Genomic DNA, 20,444 nt, shown 5'->3' on the forward strand with positions numbered 1-20,444 from the left:
AAAGTGATTCAGTTATACATGTGTCTATTGTTTTTCAGATTCTTTTCCCATTTAGGTTAGTACAGAGTATTGAGAGTTCCCTGTGCTCCACAGCAGGTCCTTGTTGATTATCTACTTTATCTACAGTAGTGTGTACGTGTCAATCCCAAACACCCAGTCTGACCCCCGACTCCACCATTCCCCTCTGGTAACTATAAATTTGGTCTCCGTGGGTCTGTTTCTCTTTCGTAAATAAGTCCATTTGTATCATTTTGTTTAAAGATACCACATGTAAGTGGTATCATATATTTATCTTCCTCTGAATTCAGACTATTTTTGACGAGGATCGTAGCTAAGCATTACATGGTTGATGTAGATAAATGGCCTGTGCTTTATAACCCTGGGAAGCAGTTGTCTAGTGGAGGAGACAGGCCTGTGAAAACCTCTGAGCCTGCGGGAAGGGCTGCAGGAGATGGGGAGGCTCAGAGGAGCTCCCACGGGCTCCTTTCCACCCTGGGCAGAGCAGCAGGACACGAGGGACTTTGACCTGCCCCGCTGGCTCTCTTCCCGGTGTATTTGGGTTGTGGGCACAGAGCACCTCAGACAGAGGCGCCGGGTGAGCAAAGGAGAGGGGCTTGAGATCCCACTGTCTCCTACCACTTGCCCTTGGTGGGAGACAGCAGGCAGGGGTGACCACGAGATGAGAAAGCGAAAATCAGGGGGCGTGTGGATGCTGGAGGGCCTTGGACAGAAAATTGTATCTCCTTAGCTCTTTTGCCAAAAGCCAGTTCTGCTTAGGAATCTAAAAAGAAAACTAAGATTATTTATGTGCTACGACCAGCAATACATTGGAGGCCAAGAGTGAGAGTTATTGAGCTGGTTCAAAGCAATCTCGATTATTGAAAATGAATGAAATTGAATTCCACTTCCTACAGAGTCATTTATTGAGAGACAAAAGCAATTAATATTGAAAATAAAATAATTGTGAACTTCTGAACTAAATTACCATGCAGATATAATGTACTGTCTCATCATTCTTTAACTACTTCATGTATTAGAAAATCATAGCACCAGTCTCTGAACCTGCCCCTCTGCATCGTTTGTGCTTATTCATTCTGCTTTTGCCAAAAAGCAGTTCTCAAGAGTAACAGATTAAAAGTCAAAGTTTCAGAAATAGGATTCCGAATTTAAAATTCACAGCCATATTGAGACTTTAGATCTCAGCTCGTAAATTAATGCTGTCCTTTGGTAAATTTTTAAAAAAAAGAACCGGTAAGGTGTCCCATAGTTCCTTGACAGCAGCAGGAATTTTTGCACATTATTGCAAACTCGACACCACCATGGACTACCTGTCGCCAAGTGCTAGGTTTGCATTTGAGGAATGATTCTGCTGTCAGCCTCAGGCATCTCTGTGGAAACTGATTCATGTACTGAGGGCCCTTCAGAATGGAAAGTGCATTGTATGTACAGAGATAGTACATAGATTATAACTCATGCAAGTTCCAACTTGAGCGCCTTTGTTGTATGGAAATGCTGCAGAATCTCTCAGTTCAGTTGCTCAGTCATGCCCGACTCTTTGAGACCCCGTGGACTGCAGCACGCCAGGCTTCCCTGTCCATCACCAACTCAGGTGATGGACAACAGCCAACACCAACAGGGTCTCTGCTGCTGCTGCTGCTGCTAAGTCGCTTCAGTCGTGTCCGACTCTGTGCGACCCCATAGACAGAAGCCCACCAGGCTCCCCCGTCCCTGGGATTCTCCAGGCAAGAACACTGGAGTGGGTTGCCATTTCCTTCTCCAATGCAGGAAAGTGAAGAGTGAAAGGGAAGTCGCTCAGTCGTGTCCGACTCTTAGCGACCCCATGGACTGCAGCCTACCAGGCTCCTCTGTCCATGGGATTTTCCAGGCAAGAGTACTGGAGTGGGGTGCCATTGCCTTCTCTGTAGCAGGGTCTCTAGAAGAGTCATTTCCCATTTGGGAATTGAGTTCTTAAGTCAATTTCCTGGAAGCAGAGCTTACGGTGAGGATTAGGGGAAAGTCAGAGGAAGAGATGTGGAGAGGTAGGACTGGAAAGAGGAGACTGACAGAGGGGTGGGATCAAGACAGATGCACGGGGGAGTCACCTGGGCCCTAGCCTGCTGGGAAGTTGTGGGACTAACACAGGACTCACCTCAGCATCATTGCAGCATGCTCATTGCTCCTGGATCTGATGATCCGCCCACTGAGAGTCGCAGGTGCCAACTGTTTGGAATAAACACACCTGGGGAGCTGGTGTGTGCAAAACTAGGAAAGGGACCTCGTGAGCGTTGTGGACAGTGCAATGTCCAGTATTCCCAGTGCTGTGGGAAGAAGGTTTAATAGCATCAGTCCAAGATGACAGTAAATAATTCACCATCACCATCCTGGGAAACAGGCCCAGCTGGTGGCAGTTTTCTTGATTCAGAGCCCAAAGCGCAGAAAGACGTTTCAAAGGGGCCAAGAGATTAATTTCCTGCTGGCAACAGGCTGGTGGCAGAAGACTGACACAAGCTAGGCACGTTCCTGAGTAAGGAAAACAAACCTTGGGAGATGGGGAAGACAATGTCAGAGGGACAAGGCTTCCACAAGCTGGTGTAGGCAGTGGGGCGGGGCGGCGGGGGCGGCGGGGGGGTGGGGGACGTCTCTCAAAAGCCAAAGAGATAGACCCATCTAAAAGCACTGAAATTCAGCCTTAAAGAGAAGTGGCTCAAAAACATACCTGTGTACATAACATTGAGCAGAGTTCCCTGTGTTGTATGGCAGGCCCTTGCAGGTTGTCCATTTTAAATATAGTGATGTGTACCCTGGATGGAAGGGGTGTTTGGCAGAGAATGGATGCATGTAAATGTATGGCTCAATCCCTTTGATGTCCACCTGAAGCTAACACAGTGTTGTTAATTGGCTGTACCCCATCGGGGCTTCCCTCATGGCTCTGTCGGTATGGATTCTGCCTGCAATGCAGGAGACCTGGGTTCGATTCCTGGGTTGGGAAGATCCCCTGGAGATGGAAATGGCAACCCACTCCTGTATTGTTGCCTGGAAAATCCCATGGACAGAGGAGCCTGGCGGGCTACAGTCCATGGGATCACAAGAGTCAGATACTACTTAGCAAGTAAACCAACCAATACAAAATAAAAAGTTGTATGTGTATATATACACACACGTATCTGTGGAAACAGTCTGACTCGTAGCTCATCAGTTTGCAGTACTGAATGTCTAAAACAAAGGACCTTAATATGTGCACAAATATGCACATTGATAGAAAACTTTCCAAAATATATTACGAGAAAGCAGGGATAAAGGGAGAATGATGTTGAACCCACAAGACTTTTACCCCCTCTCTAAAAGTTGGGGTTCTGGGAATTGCTGTTTGACTCAGGGAACTCAAACGGGTCTCTGTAACAGCCTAGAGGGGTGGGATGGGGAGGAAGGTGGCAGGGAGTTTCATGAGGGGACAGATGTGTACCTATGGCTAATTCATGTTGATGGATGGTAGAAACCAACGCAATTCTTTAAAGCAATTATCCTTCAGTCAAAATAATAAACAACTTTAAAATTAAGAGTTGAGACTCTCAGAACAATAGATGCTCTTAGTAGCAAGTTATTTGTTTTTTTTGTTTTTTTCTGATTTTTATTGGAGCACAGTTGACTTACAATGTTATATTAGTTTTGGGTGTACAGCAAAGTGAATCAGTTATACATACACATGTATCCCCTACTTTTAAAATTCTTTTCCTATACAAGCCATTACAGAGTATTGAGGAGAGTTCTCTGTGCTATACAGTAGGTCCTTATTAGTTACCGATTATATATATATAGTAGGGTGTATATGTTAGTCCAAATCTCCAAATTTATCCCTCTCCTCTTTTCCCCCAGTACCAATAATATTGCTTTATACATCTGTGATTCTATTTCTGTTTTGTAAATAAGTTCATTTGTACAGATTTTTTTTTCGATTCCACATATAAGTGATACCATATGATGTCTGTCCTTCTCTGTCAAACTTACATCACTATGACAGTCTGTAGATCCATCCGTGTTGCTTATTCAGCCATAAAAAAGAGAGAAATAATGCTATTTGTAGTAACAGGTTATATTGTAATGAAATTTTTAGTATCTGTCTACCACCTGATGACTTTTTAAATACTTGTGTGCATCTCAGGGAACATAAATTCATCCCTTCTCTTGGCTCAAGGCTTTGCCATGAGCATTTTGGCAGGATAGAATTCTTTAGTGACTAAAAAAAATACACTGTTTTTAAATATAAAATAAAATACTGTGTCAGTGCAATTCTTCTTTTGCCCCACTCTCAGAATCCTAAGGGGAGCATCTCCTCAATGAGCAGTCGCCTGCTAAATCCCATATAAATGGACTGAATGTGCAGCAAGTATATGAGACTTCATTGTCACATCTCCACAAAGCACTATTTCATGGCGGCACTCCCCAGCGTTTAGCCCCAGCACCAGGACATCTCTGCAGTTTCCACAGTGATTCACCATCGATGATCAGGCGGATCATTGAAATGTTAGCTTCTAACCTTGCAGCTTATGGGCTGAGTCGGAATGGTCCCACTGCTACATTTAAGCTTTATAAGACTTTCTGCCAGAAACTTCCATGCTTGTTGCATTCAACATGCAAACCAGCCCCACTGGCAGTTATAAACCAGTGGGGAATAGGTATTTAAGGGATCTTTCACAATAAGCACTCCTGTGTACCGATAATGACTTAAAGTAAGATACTCCATTGTTAGGGGACTCCGAGTTATCTCCAAAATTTTTCAAATTACATTTGTGAATGGGAGTCGGGTTTTGATATCCTAGTTACTTTCCCCACCTCTAAAACAGAAATGCCTCCTCTAGAGACTGAATTTTAAATCCCTAACCTCTTAGAAAACCCATAAGCAAAAATTGGTACTTAAAATCAAGCCTCAATTAACCTAAGTTGGCTTTCCTCATTGACTGAAATTTACCAGATAGTCGAGTAACTTTCCATTTTAATTTTTGCTTTGAAGACTTGGCAAAAGAAACGCTTCCTCATTCAAGTATCCTATGGTATTGAGAGCAGCTTCAAAGAAGAAAATGAGAAGAATTTCTTTTGTTTCAGTTTCTTGGCTTTTAAATTGCATTTGTGGTTACTTTTATATTTTAAGAAGATGATCAACTTTTATTCATTCTGACTTACTGGATGAAGATGAGTCCAAATGATGAAGAGAGCTCAACTATCAATTATTTTTAAAGAAATAGAATATTTTTAATAACAACAATATATTCAGAGTTTGATAAAGTCCTTTAGAAAATCAATGAATTTGAATTATTGCTTAGATAAAAATGATTCATATAGAGTTGTTGGAAAAACATGTAGTTTATATTATTAATTGGCTTTAGAAGCCTGTCTTTATGGGTGATGTAAAGACAGAGTTCTGCATTGTGTGTATGTGCGCACATGCGTGCACACACACACGTTTCCCTTGTGGCTCAGCTGGTAAAGAATCTGCCTGCAATGCAGGAGACCTGGGTTCAATCCCTGGGTTGGGAAGATCCCCTGGAGAAGGGAAAGGCTACCCACTCCGGTATTCTGGCCTGGAGGATTCCAGGGACTTTATAGTCCATGGGGTCGCAAAGAGTTGGACATGACTGAGTGACTTTCACACACACACACATACATACATGTACACACACACACGTTTCCTGAATTAGACCCTCCTCTCTGGATGTGGCTGACCAGTGTCTAATCTTGCACTTCCACTCATATCAGGTTGCAACATTCACAGTGTAAATTTCCTGCACTTTAACTTCACCTAAAGGGTACTGGAGTGTCATCTGGTTAATTATATTTGGAGTTCAAAGTTTTGATTATGGATGATTTATCAGATGTAATCTTTTAAAGGCATAAAATTAAATACTGGGCAGCGCAGGTAGAGAAAATTAACTTGCCCTAGATCATCAAGATTGATGGCCTTGGCTTCCATAAATACTGGAGGTTGATACAGCACACTCTATTTGATGTGATTGGGTTCTGTAAGTTCCAAGAGGTTAAGCTCACGGAACATTTTGCTAGCCTTGGGTCAGTATAGGTTACAGGAATCAACTACCCAATCTGATAGCTTGTGTTTTTGTTACAAAGCTTTAGTAGTTTTGCTCTTTTACCTAGTCTCATTGAACTCTTTAATGAGATCTGTGGTAAATGAAGCAAAAAAATATGACACCTGATCTCACAGAGCTTGTGATTGAATGGGTAGGCACATCAAAACCAAGTATAAAAAGCAAGTAAGTACTCTTATTACAGCTTATTTTAAAAAGAGCTTGGAAATTAAAGACCTACTTCTCCTAAGAAAGAGAATGAGAGGGGCATGAAGGGATGTATGATCTGATTATCTTATTTCTTTATTGCTCATTTTAATTTTCCTCAATACAAGTTTTAAAAATCAGCACTTGATTGTACACTAGATAAAAACTGTTTACTTAGATTCAGTTAAAATGATATGCTTCCTGCATCACTGACATGATTGATTCCATAAAAGCCTGATCATATGGGTAGGCATGATCTAGAGACTTTAAAGTTATTTTTGTAACTATAATTTGCTGCTCCTAAATAATTCTTGTGATAAAATAATATGTAGTCAATGCAGAAAAATTGAAAATTTAATGAAAGCTCCAAAAATGTACTATAATTCTTTCACCAAGTGGTAGCCAGCATTGACACTTTGACTGGAAGCCTCCCAGTTGCTTTCTGATATACATACAAATCTTTACATTTATGCATTTTTATAAGAAATAGAATCCTACTACATGCATTATTTTACAACTATTTTCTACTTTTTAGAGCAAACATTTCCCCATGATCTTTTACATTGTTTTTGCGTTATAACTTTAATAGGTGCATAGTACTTAATTACATTGTTTAAACAAGTCACTGCTTACTTACATTTGTTTTCTAGTTTTTTATAAATTTATAAAAAGTGGGATGCCTGTCTTTTCCTCATTGTTCATTATTTGCTTACAGTACACCCCTAAAAGTGAAATTTCTGGTTAAACTCCTGAAGTTTTAGATAAATGACTGAAACTATCCCCCAGAAGACCATACTGACGTCTGCCTCCATCGAGCGGGAACTTGTCCACCGTCTCCATAGGTCACTTCTACTGGGTGCTTGCTTTGATTTTAACTTTCACCATTTCAACAGTCACAAAATGACTATGAGAATGTGTCGGTACTTTATATTTGATGTAAAATTGGAATATATATTTAATAATGTTTTCAGATTTGTAATGTGGTTTTCAAAATAAAACTAAAAACAAAATCAAATTTAGAGGAAATGGGAACTTCCAGGATATGAGCATCCTGAGGACAAAGTTCATATCATGTTCTTACAAAAGCAAGTCAAGAAATTATAAACGCAAACATGAGTCATGGAGTGGGAACCAAAAAAGATCCCATTTAGAGAAAACAAACTTGAAATTGGGTTAGAGAGCATTTGTTCCCCAGATTCACAGTTGGCTAAAGTCTCTAATGAAAAATTAATTTGCAGAGTTCCAAAGAATAGCAAGAAGAGATAAGAAAGCCTTCCTCAGCAATCAATGCAAAGAAATAGAGGAAAACAACAGAATGGGAAAGACTAGAGATCTCTTCAAGAAAATTAGAGATACCAAGGGAACATTTCATGCAAAAATGGGCACAATAAAGGACAGAAATGGTATGGACCTAACACAAGCAGAAGATATTAAGAAGAGGTGGCAAGAATACACAGAAGAACTGAACAAAAAAGATCTTCATGACCCAGATAATCACGATGGTGTGATCACTCACCTAGAGCCAGACATCCTGGAATGTGAAGTCAAGTGGGCCTTAGAAAGCATCACTATGAAAGCTAGTGGAGGTGATGGAATTCCAGTTGAGCTATTTCAAATCCTGAAAGCTGATGCTGTGAAAGTGCTGCACTCAATATGCCAGCAAATTTGGAAAACTCAGCAGCGGCCACAGGACTAGAAAAGGTCAGTTTTCATTCCAATCCTAAAGAAAGGCAATGCCAAAGAATGCTCAAACTATCGCACAGTTGCACTCATCTCACATGCTAGTAAAGTAATGCTCAAAATTCTCCAAGCCAGGCTTCAGCAATATGTGAACCGTGGACTTCCTGATGTTCAAGCTGGTTTTAGAAAAGGCAGAGGAACCAGAGATCAAATTGCCAACATCCGCTGGATCATCAAAAAAGCAAGAAAGTTCCAGAAAAACATCTATTTCTGCTTTATTGACTATGCCAAAGCCTTTGACTGTGTGGATCACAATAAACTGGAAAATTCTGAAAGAGATGGGAATACCAGACCACCTGACCTGCCTCTTGAGAAATTTGTATGCAGGTCAGGAAGCAACAGTTAGAACTGGACATGGAACAACAGACTGGTTCCAAATAGGAAAAGGAGTTTGTCAAGGCTGTATATTGTCACCCTGCTTATTTAACTTATATGCAGAGTACATCATGAGAAACGCTGGGCTGGAAGAAGCACAAGCTGGAATCAAGATTGCTGGGAGAAATATCAATAACCTCAGATATGCAGATGACACCACCCTTATGGCAGAAAGTGAAGAAGAACTCAAAAGCCTCTTGATGAAAGTGAAAGTGGAGAGTGAAAAAGTTGGCTTAAAGCTCAACATTCAGAAAACGAAGATCATGGCATCTGGTCCCATCACTTCATGGGAAATAGATGGGGAAACAGTGGAAACAGTGTCAGACTTTATTTTTGGGGGCTCCAAAATCACTGCAGATGGTGATTGCAGCCATGAAATTAAAAGACGCTTACTCCTTGGAAGGAAAGTTATGACCAACCTAGATAGCATATTCTAAAGCAGAGACATTACTTTGCCAACAAAGGTCCATCTAGTCAAGGCTATGGTTTTTCCAGTGGTCATGTATGGATGTGAGAGTTGGACTGTGAAGAAGGCTGAGCGTCAAAGAGTTGATGCTTTTGAACTGTGGTGTTGGAGAAGACTCTTGAGAGTCCCTTGGACTGCAAGGAGATCCAACCAGTCCATTCTGAAGGAGTTCAGCCCTGGGATTTCTTTGGAGGGAATGATGCTGAAGCTGAAACTCCAGTACTTTGGCTACCTCATGCGAAGAGTTGACTCATTGGAAAAGTCTCTGATGCTGGGAGGGATTGGGGGCAAGAGGAGAAGGGGACGACAGAGGATGAGATGGCTGGATGGCATCACTGACTGGATGGACGTGAGTCTCGGTGAACTTCGGGAGTTGGTGATGGACAGGGAGGCCTGGCGTGCTGCGATTCATGGGGTCACAAAGAGTCGGACACGACTGAGCGACTGAACTGAACTGAACTGAACTGATAGAAATATGATGATATCCTAGAATTCCTCTGATTATTCTCCTGTAAGAGATTCTAGTGAACCAATAGAAAAGTGAGTTATCTATGAAGATTATTCCTAATAAAAATGACAAGTGGAAAAATTTTAATTTGTAGGCTCCCTGTAGACATCTTTCCCTGGTTGGTAGTTACCGAAAGTAAATGATACTAAGAAATTGAGTGGCTGTGTTACATACAATGGTGGGGTGTTAGAATTAAAAAGAATTGGAAAGATTGTCTAACCCAGCTCCTCATTTTACAGATAAAATAGAGTCCAGCAGAGATGAAGAGACTTGTCTGAGGACCAACACCTGGTAAGTAAAGAAAGAAGAAATAAATTCAACTAAGCAAATATTAAATTATTAAGTATTGAAGTAATTTAGATATTTAAAGCATCATGAAAGTTTCCTTATAATAATCTGATGCCTCAAATATAACCACCATTTGGCATATGAACTTCGCAAGTATTTTTATATATATACATAGAAGCAAATGTTAACATTTGTTCAAAAAACAGTGTCATACTATGTATAAAAATTATTCTAAAAACTGTTCGTTTACATATATCTTGTCTAGATAGTCTTATTTTCTCTCAGCTAACATGGAGATGCAGTAGAGCAGAGGCTGGCAAACCTTTTTCGGAAAAGCTCACATGCTCAGCATTTTAGACCCAAGCCTCTGTCGCAACTGCCCAGCTTCGCTGTTCTGCTGAAAAAGCAGGCACAGACATTACGTGAACACATGCGTGTGACTTTGTTCCAATAGAACTTCATTTATAAAGACAAGAAGCAGGAAACGTTTGTGCTACAGGTTATAGTTTTGTAACTCCTACACTACCGAAAGAAAAAAGTTATTTTAGAAAACTGTGATGGTTGAGAAGGAAGCGTGATGAATATCCTGCGTGTAGAGAGAAGGGAACTAGTCTGAGTGTCCACCATTAGATGTGATCTCGGATGAGGCAGGTGGGCTGTTTGACCTCTTGAGTAAAGCAAGTTTACTAATGCCGAGATTGTAGGGTTATTTTGAAAACTAAATGAATTTATGTAACTCAGTGGTTAGTACATGAGAAAGTTCTCTTCCCCCCAGGGAGGGGATTAATGCAGGATTTTTGTACTCATGTAGGTGAAGCACTTGGGCAAGGAAAAATTGCCCAAATTTACTGGTGTCTCAGCCCGTCCAAGACTTGTACCATGTAGATCCCTTTAGAAACCATGTTCTCAGACTGTTGGCGAAGTTTGGGTAAACACGGCTATACCAGAATGATCCTGAGATTTCCTGAGGAAGGATTAACATGCTTCGCATGGAATTTTGCAATAAAGGAAACACTATAGTTTAATTCATAGTGATTTAAGGAGATGGAAGATTTTTTAGAGGGGAAATCTAATTATAGTGAAAATAAAATTTCATTTGCCCATCATTTCCTTCATTATTCATTATTTTTTATTGGGAAGATAAGTATGTACAAAGAATAGGAAAGAAAAACATATTAGAGTGTACTAGGAAAAATAAGGAATTAATGTAATGCTACTTAACTATAAATTTCTCATATTATAATCATATTTTAATTTATCTTCAAGTGAACCTATTGGGTAAGTTCAATTGGTTATTTTAAGACAGAATTTCTATAGCAGTTCCAAATAACTATATTGCTTTTTCTAATTCATTTTGAATTAATGTATTTTTTATGACTTGATAAATTTGTTTTTTTCTCTGCTGGTGTTGTTTCATTCAGTTGAATACTTTAAGATTGAATATAACTTTTCTTCTGTTTAGTATTGTTGTTGCTTTTTCTTAACTCAGAAGTAGTTCATTTTTTTCAAATTTAGAAGTAAACTGGAATAATTCTGTTAATTTATTGTTGCAGTTTATATTCTGGAGAAGAGAGGATTTTGTACTGATTAAGTGTTCCTAATAATAAGTGTGGCATACAATTTAGGGAAAAATTAGTTATGTCATTCATGTTGATACAATGTTCATTTTTGAGAATAAGTATGTGAGTATAGTCAAGATAGTTTGACAATTGAAGAGTTTTCCCAACCTATTTGGGCAGCTGAGTCTGAAATGTAGCACAGCCTTTTAATAATCAGAGACGTTTTCCCAGCAATGGGGTCCACAGCAGTGGTGGTACCGCCAATGACCTGACTCATCGTAAATCCCACGGTGAGGAGATCATTGTATTCTTCTTTCGCATCTCCTCCAAAACGTCTGATTCTCTTGGGAAGAATGGCTGTGTGATGGCATTCCATCTTCTGTCACTCTTTTTAGCAAAGACATTAGTCCTGAGACTCAGAGCTGTCCTTAGGCCATAGCATCTGACCAGGACTCAGTTACACTGCGTTTGGTGGCGGAGGGGAGGAGGGGGTTGCCATCCTTTTTATTTTTGGAGTTTACACTTCTATTTAAGATAAGTGAAGCGGATGTATTGCTTATAGGAGTATTCCAACTTGCCCATCTTAAGCACATTCAGGTAAAAAACAAACACACAAAAAAGTGTGCTGACTTAAATAAAAATAATGCATAAAGAAAGCAAGTTGCTTGCCAACAAGGCAAAATTCATGCTCGTGGAATCTGAATATAACAAAATTTTAAGAAAAAACTTAATGACAATGATAGTTGTAAAATATTGGAGCTAAAAGCTATCTGTAGCTCCCCTAGTTGAAGACACAGTTCTACAAGTAAAGAATTAAAGACCCTTGTGAGGTTGGAGCCTTGCACAGGGTTTCCAGATAAGAGAAGCAGTGGCCACTCTTTTCAATCCACACAACTAAGAGGCCTCGAGAGCATGCTCCGGGTGAGTGAGACCACAGTGAGTGACGCCTCCGTGGCTTACAAGACCCAACTAAGAGGCCTCGAGAGTGTGCTTCGGGTGAGTGGGACCACAGTGAGTGACGCCTCCGTGGCTTACAAGACCCAGTTAGCGAAAAATGTGATGAGCAAGTGTTCAGTTGCAGTTGGGTGTTCTTGAACTTTTGTTGTCAAGGGCACCCTTGAGCTAGAGGGTGGGAATTGTGAAAAGGGAGTAGGAAAGAGGAGACCTATCTTGCCTTTTTGTAACTGCCAAAGCTAATTTCAATGATTGCTTTAGCAATATAACGATAACCAAGATTAAAGCAAGCAGGCATCCACTTTAGGATATGAGAGCTGGAATTTTAGATTTCATTATAAGATTGCCATTTCAACACAATAGTAATATAATGGCAATGGATTTCCATTTTTTCTCCATTTCTGTTGAAATATTATCTCATAAATATACTTTGATACAAAAGAGATCTCTCAATTTCACGAGAGCTCCACAGCTCTATTTTATTCTTACACTGACTTATCCCCAAAATATCTTTTTGATGTACAGCTTCAATATTCTTGCCAATGTCTATGACATCAGCAATCAAAAATGGCATTATTTTTAGTTTTTTTTTTTCCCACATACAGTTGCAGGCTATCCGAAAAAAGGGGTCCTGCTTTTAGTGTTCACTGAAATGTTCTTACAGTATATTTGTGCCTCATGGAGCTGGTTGTTCCAAGAGGGTGGAAAATGTAGCATGTATCAAAGAAGGTAACTTTACCTAGTGCGAACCTAAAACGGGGGCTTTCCTTTAAGAAGGGAACTAACACCGTTAAATATTAGGATTTCTTGTACTGGAAGAAAGCATTGTTTTCCCAAATTGTATTTCAGGAAGCTGAGTTTCTGAGACCACATAGCTAGAGAGTGTCAGAGTTCTGCATCTTTCTTCCCCAAGGAAGGTCCACAAATTGAATCGCAAAACCATTACACGTGGATCAGCCTTCCCAGAACTAAGAAGTCAAATGTTTCATCCGCTGAAGCTCTGAGTTAAAGGTAGTGGTCAACTGTCACAATCAATAAGGTTAATTTAGTTGAAGAATGTAAGAAAAGCATAAATTGGTTAGGTACACAGTCCTGAATATTCAGTGGAAGGAGTGATGCTGAAGCTGAAACTCCAGTACTTTGGCCATCTGATGCGAAGAGCTGGACTCATTTGAAAAGACCCTGATATCGGGAAAGACTGAAGGCGGGAGGAGAAGGGGGCAACAGAGGATGAGATGGTTGGATGGCATCACCGACTCAATGGACATGAGTTTGAATAAACTCCAGGAGTTGGTGATGGACAGGGAGGCCTGGCGTGCTGCAGTCCATGGGGTCACAAAGAGTCGAACACGACTGAGTGACTGAACTGAACTGAACACTTGATTTTAGGCACCATTTTAGAGTTACTTTTTTTCCTCCAGTTTCCAGAGTCATGCTTCTATTATTTTGAAGTCTTTATAGAATTATTTTAGTTACTAAAACCCTTGCAGGGAATCTAAGATTCACTCAATTTACATCAATTTCATCTCTGTTCATTTGCTCAGTTGCTCAGTTGTGTCCAACTCTTTGCAACCCCGTGAACTTGTAGCCCAGCAGGCTCCTCTATACACAGGGTTTTCCAGGCAAAAATACTGAAGTGGGTTGTCATACATCATAGAGTGCTTTAGCGAAATTTGAGCTCTCTGAAATATTGACGTTAAAGAACTAGTTATTGGGTTAATAACTATGCTTTTCCTCTAGATGGTTCATTTGAAAAGAAAACTGAATGTATTTTAATATTCAGAAAATGATGTTAACCTGCTGCAATAAAATAAGCAAATCTTCGCAGTATGCAAGCAGCCTTGGCTATAAGTAGTAGTCAGTAGTATTCAACTGACTCAAGCATTATAGAATATTTCTACTACATGAGCCACATATTGGGTTAAAAGTTTCTGTTATACTCCTGATCACTTAAAGCATAACCAAGATATAGACATGAGTGTGATTGTTCCACCCAAACCATGACCGGAGTTCAAGGCTGCTGTCCTTGGAACAGTGGGCAGAGACTAAAAGTTCCTCAAATAAATGTGTAGTTAGGTACTACTTGGTACCATCTCTGAGTTGGAGGAGCCTCAGTTTGGGCTTCCCAGGTGGCGCTAGTGGTAAAGAACCCACCTGCCAGTGCAGAAAATGTAAGAGACGTGGGTTTGATCCTTGGGTCTGGAAGATTCCCTGGAGGAGGAAATGGAAACTCACTCCGGTATTCTAGCCTGGAGAATCCCATGGACAGAGGAGCCTGGCGGGCTACAGTCCTCGGGGTTGCAAAGAGTTGGACACGACTGAGCAACTGACACACACACACTCACTGAGACCCTAAGATGTGGGCTCCCTGCAGGAATGCAGCTCACAGGGAACAAACACTTAGGGCGGGGAGGCATCAAGAACCACTGGCTCTGCTGTATTTGAAATGAATGACCGATGAGGACCTACTGTCTAGCACAGGGAGCTCTTATGTGGCAGTTTGGATGGGAGGGGTATTTGGAGGAGGAGGGATACGTGTATACGTATGACTGAGTCCCTTTATTGTTCACCAGGAACTATCACAACATTATTGATCAGCTATATTTCAGTGCAAAATTAAAAGTTGAAAATAAATGAATAAAATCTACCCTGATTAAAAAAAAAAAGAATCACTCTTTTTTTTTTTTTTTTTTACCAATAAAGGAATAATTTTTTAAAAGGAAGAAATTGGCACTCCTTTCTTCTATGATCCATTAACTAGTTCAGAAATAGGCTCTTCCCACCCCCCACCTTCCAGGAGAACACAAGAAAGAAATCAGATGGTGCCAGCATATAGAATAAACAGTTGTTTTTTTTTTTAAATGACCCAAGGATCCTTTATGACTGTAATATTGAAAGAAGCTGCTGCCTTTTCATTTTAATGTGAGAGACGTAATTTCCCCATTGTTTTCCAAGGCTGTCAGATAACAGACAAATTGCCTTTGATAAAACATGCTTTCAATTTCTCCAACGTAATATTCAATTTTCATTTTCATAAGGAGCTGCTTATTTTGATGGCTTGGATGGCTTGACTAGGATGTCAGTGTCTAGATCTCATCAGTAAAGACTGTAGTCTGAGTTATAATTCCAGAGAGCATATGTTACTATCAAATTTATTATCTAAAAATACTTGTTTGTGTTTAATTCTTGAAAATCAGGAGTGACAGGCCATTTGAGTAAATAATTTCTCTTTGCCCTTTTTCTCCCTAAAAGCCACTTAGCAACAAAGGCAATTTGGGCTACTTAGTGAAGAGTTTGGGTAATACTTTTACTGAACGAAAAAGAGTTTTAACTCCTGGGATTCCAACTCCTAGAATTTCTGGTAGGAATTCATATTCCTCTTTTTCATTTCACTACCTAGCTGTTTGTGTGTATGTCTAACACACACAGGCTTTTCTCTTTCAGCCTATCAATACATAGAGCAGACCTCAGAAAAAATTTAATGTAAAAAAATTATAAAATTGTTTATATGCATTGTAGAGAACTCTGATAATACAAAAGTAACAGAAAAAATAGAAACCTCCCATGTTAAATCCCATGTATACTTTCTGTCTTCTTACATAAGGTTACATAATTACAATCATGAAGGCGTTATCATCTGAAAAGTTGTTCTCGTAGTCAACTATCTTGGCTCATCTGCCAAGGCAGAGTCACCCAGCCGCACCCCCAGTATGTGCAGTGATGCCGTGCCTTCTGCCCCCAAGCCCTGCCCCGAATTCCAGTCCACAGCTGAACAAACCACGAGCCGTGACCACGTGCCAAACACTTTGCCAAACACTGAAGACACACAGCTGAATATCACACAGGTTCTAACTGGCAGATACAGGAAAGCACAGGTTTACTCAGGAAGTGCCCAGAAAAGGGTGCAGCTAACCCTCAGCACCTGGGAGAGCATCCCACGGTGGGTGCGGAGGGAGAAGTCTGCCTGGAGGCTCATTGGAGAGTTCTCGGTACGCGGACGGTCGCTGAAGACAGAGCTGCCTCAGAGAGTCCCAAGAAGAGTAAGCACAGGACCAAACCTTGGAGGAATCACCACACTTTACCGTTGCCAAGACGAGATGACCTTGCAAAACAGTGAAAGAAACAGAGAAGTAGTTGGAAAACCACAGAATGCGGTATGCGGTAAAACCCAAGAAGAGAATGTTCCGAGATGGAGGAAACGGTCCATTGGGTCAGGTGGTATTTGCTTACAAAAAGGTCTGAAAGATACTCCGTGCATTTAGCAGCATGGATGTTACTGGTGACGCTGACTTGTTTCGTCTTTGCTTTCCGTTCTTGCTGTTTTGTGATGTGGAAACCAGACAGGGGTGGGTGCAGTGGCGCTGGCAGCATCTGTAAGTGCCTTTTGTCACTTTTAGTGTTTGGATGTAATGGTTTGGTTATACTGCTGGTGTTTCCATTACTTAAAGTGTGGGTTCCTTATGCGCGTTGGCTATCTCACAGCCAAAGCTTGTCTTTGAGCTCTGATAATCCGAGTCTCAGTGTCATGCCCGCCGTGTAAAACCTTCAGTGAATATCTGAATGGTCCATCACCCTTTCTCCCCACACGTGCGATCCCCCCACGCCCTGTGTGCGCACTGGTCTCTGACTCCTCCCTTCAGCTGCTCACCACACCTGATAGGCTGCCCGGTGGTCACCAACCACTCTTGGGTGGCATCTTTCATATCTTGGTATTTGACAAGTGGCAAATTAACTCCCCTTCCTGCAGGGAATTAAATCTTCAGTTAAAACTTAAATGGTAACCCTCCTAAAATCCCTCCTCTCCTGCCTTCCTCAGCCTCCAGTCTGCGCTCTCTCTCTCCCCTCTCCTCTCCCTGCCTCCTTCTCTCTGCCTCCCTGTCTCTCTGTCTCACTCACTCTCTCCTTTCCACCTTCTCTCCCCACCTCCAGCCATCTTCTCTCCCATTTTTATGCTTCCCTGGGAATTCAAGTGCCATTTTGACCCAGAACATACAAGTGGTAGAAGTAGGGGAGACTCACTCATCACCACTATTTGTTCCATGGAGATATTTTTGAAAGACAGCTTGAGGAGAAAAGGCAGATTGACATGAAAACTGAGAACACATTTTTAACGGGTAAAATCTGAGAAAAATTAGATTAAATCAAAAGGCTCGAATTCTTGAATGATGAAGGCTCTGTGAGTGTGCCGACCTCTCTTTAGACTAACAACGCCAAGAGAAAATGAACACAAGTTGGGAATTGCGGTGTTAGCTGTCGCGTTATCCCTCCCACCGCTGATGATGTCTCGGTCCTCTGACGCTTGTTAGCTAAAGGACGTGGCTGAGCTCACGTGCCCTGTGGAGCAGTCCCTCGGTGCAGGGCAGAGCCTGGACTGCTGAAGGATGAACCTGCTCGAGGCTGGAAGCGCCATCCATAACACGAGCCTTGTCCGTAAGGCGGCTGCCCTTCCCCACTGAGATGCTCCGGGGAGGAGTGGCTGATCTTCAGGATGGCCAATCCTTTATAGTTAGTATCAGAAATGAGCCCATCAGTCAGCCACAGGAGACTTTTAAAGGGGCACCAGGGCCATAAACTTTATGAAAAAGGCTAGAGATTGCATTCAGCCCTCAAGTAGATACACAATTACCCTAAATCCAGTTCAGGGCAGGGAGACTAAATCTTAAAAAAATAAAGTGAAGACCCCCCACACTCATCAAAGCTTTCAGAAGCTAAGAGGTAGGAGATAGCAGTTGTAAGACAAATTTTTCCTCCTGTAGCTTAGCGAAGAATAGCAGAAGGAGGGTGAGGGAAAAAGGAAAGAAATGGTAGAGAGACAGGAATGAAGAAATAAGGCTGAAATCGGAAGGGGAAGAAAAAGAAAAAAACTGGAGAGTTGTGTTTTTAAGAGTCTGTAAATACTTACCTGCTTATGAGATAAACTCATTGGTATTGAGGGAACTTGAAAATACCATTGATTTATTCACTGTAGGCAGAAGTTAGAGAAAATCTCATTTTCATGAGCTTTCCTTCTATCGGTCAGTTCCCTGGTGACTCAGAAAATAAAGCTTTTCTAAGGGCTTTCTCAGACAGTTTGACGTTTTGTTGAATTAACTGGTATATTTTGTACCAGATTTATTGGCTGCATCTTTCCATCCAAGCTAGGAATGGTTTCACATTGAATAGAGTTCTTAGGGCATCAAGAGAATCCTGGAAACTTCTTAGGCTAATCTCCCTTCTAAAGTCTTCCTCGAAACTCTCCCCAAGTCTCCCGTGGCCTCCCTGCTAGCTCAGAGGATAAAGAATCCACCTGCACTGCCAGAGACCCGGGTTCTATCTGTGGATCGGGAAGATCCCCTGGAGAGGGCATGGCAACCCACTCCAGTATTCTTGCCTGGAGAATCCCATGGACAGAGGAGTCTGACGGGCTACAGTCCATAGGTTTGCAAAGAGGCAGACACTATTCAAGCCACTGAGCCCACACACGCACACACGCTCACATGCTTCGTGTGAATACTGAGTCACACAGGAAATAGTGTGTTTTGTGGTGGTGAGGCTCATGCTGTCCAGTTACTGATCTGAATGCATCAGGGAGGCAGAGGTGTGACTTCAGTCTTCTTTCTAGAGCTGCTGTAACGAAGTTTCACAAACAAGGGAAACATGTGACCTCACCGTTCTGGAGGCCAGACATCTGAACCAGGAGGTCCGCAGGGCTGTGCCGAAACCTGGAGGGAAGACCTCTCCCCTGCCTCCCCCTGGCTTCTGGTCCTTTGCCGGCAGTCTTTGGCCTTCCTGGCTTGCAGCTTCCTGAGTCCAGCCTCTGCCTTGACCGGCATCCGGCCTCCTGCCCAGTCTCTGTCTTCACAGGGCTTCTTGCCGGACTCCAGGCATATTGGATTAGGGCCCATCCTACTCCACCGTGACCTTCACTAATTGCATCTGCCGTGACCCTATTTCCAAATAAGGTCACATTCAGGAATTAAGACTTCAATATAGCTTCTTTTCTGTGTGGGTGAGGGGCAGGGACACATTTTAACCCTTAACAGTGACTACAAGAGATGTTTGTCTTCACTGAATAGACTTAAAGACACATTTCTAATTCAATTCAATACACACTTAACTGAAAATCCTTGGTATCAAGACAGTAGTTGCTGTTTGAGTTACATGAGATTATCAGAGTAAGACACCCCCCGCCCCCAACCTCCAGGCACTTCAAAGTACCTAAATACAACAGTATGCCATTATTATCAATTTTTAGATAGAGATGCAATTATATAAAAATTTTAGGGTATTTCCCTGGTGGTCCAGTGGCTAAGACTCTGGGCTCCCAATGCAGGGCATCTGGGTTCAATCCTTGGTCACAGGCTGAGACCCACAGGCTGCGACTAAGGACCCTGTGTGCAACAGCGGAGATTGAAGATCCTGCATGCTGCCACTGAGACCTGGTGCAGCCAAATACATAAATAAAAGTCAGTATTTAAAATAGGAATTTATGAAAAAATGATACCAGTAGGACTTACATTTATAGAACAGGAGGATATAATAGTGATAAATAATAGTAGCACAAAGATGTTTGCCAGGCATAATTCTGAGTACTATACATTCATTGAATCCTCACAGGTATGGGAGGAAATTTTGTGTTTTTAATCCCTGTGGGCTTGAGTTGTTTTGGCTGTACAAGGAGATCCAAGGAGCTCCATCTGTAGTCTGTTCCTACTTTAGCAGGTCTAGTATACTAGAACTCATCTCCGCTGCCTCATTGAGGTAGTTTGGGGAAGGTGCAAGCCAGGGGGGCCACTGGCAGTCAGAATGTAAGAGAATGAATTTCTCTTAAGGTTTTCCCTAGCCCTGGGCTGCAGGCTTGACATTTTCCAGACGGACCCACCATATTTCCTCCAAGTCTTGAATCCTGTTGATACAAACAAGTACAAAATGGACCTACTAATATGTAGGAATTATGACCATTTGAAAATAAGCTCCAGGTAAGCTAGAATTTCATCTTTTCACTGCTATTTCTGTAGTACCCCCAAACAATGTTCAGCCTATTAGGAGAGGCTCCTTAAATATTTGTAGAATGAATGGTTCAGAGCAATCAGCAGGCATTTCAAACCCAGAGCTTGAATCAACTCAGGGAAAACAGGGTGTTCCTGGCTTTTGATAGTCACAAACAATATATTTAGTCTATAAAATGAAAAATATATAGCACACGACTTTGGATATGGTGATTGGAGAATTTGTTGAAAGCAAGTCTAGCGATATGCCTTTTTCTCCACATCCGGGCAAACACTAAGCCA

The 20,444-nt window shown here is 41.5% G+C and overlaps 1 long non-coding RNA gene across 4 annotated transcripts in view; it reads left to right on the top strand.

Annotated features, from left to right (window-relative positions):
* Window positions 1–20,444, top strand: part of LOC129642941 (uncharacterized) — a 91,688-nt gene that overhangs the window by 32,138 nt on the left and 39,106 nt on the right. For 2 of the 4 annotated variants that reach the window (XR_008709950.1, XR_008709949.1), the window contains one exon: window positions 9,613–9,664. This is a non-coding gene — a long non-coding RNA (uncharacterized LOC129642941). Of the gene's footprint in view, window positions 1–9,612; window positions 9,665–13,023; window positions 13,821–18,775; window positions 19,387–20,444 lie in introns of those variants that run through there. The other 2 variants (XR_008709948.1, XR_008709951.1) reach the window with 2 other exon arrangements.

This window comes from Bubalus kerabau, chromosome 2, assembly GCF_029407905.1.
Source record: "Bubalus kerabau isolate K-KA32 ecotype Philippines breed swamp buffalo chromosome 2, PCC_UOA_SB_1v2, whole genome shotgun sequence".
Classification (NCBI taxonomy): domain Eukaryota; kingdom Metazoa; phylum Chordata; class Mammalia; order Artiodactyla; family Bovidae; genus Bubalus; species Bubalus kerabau.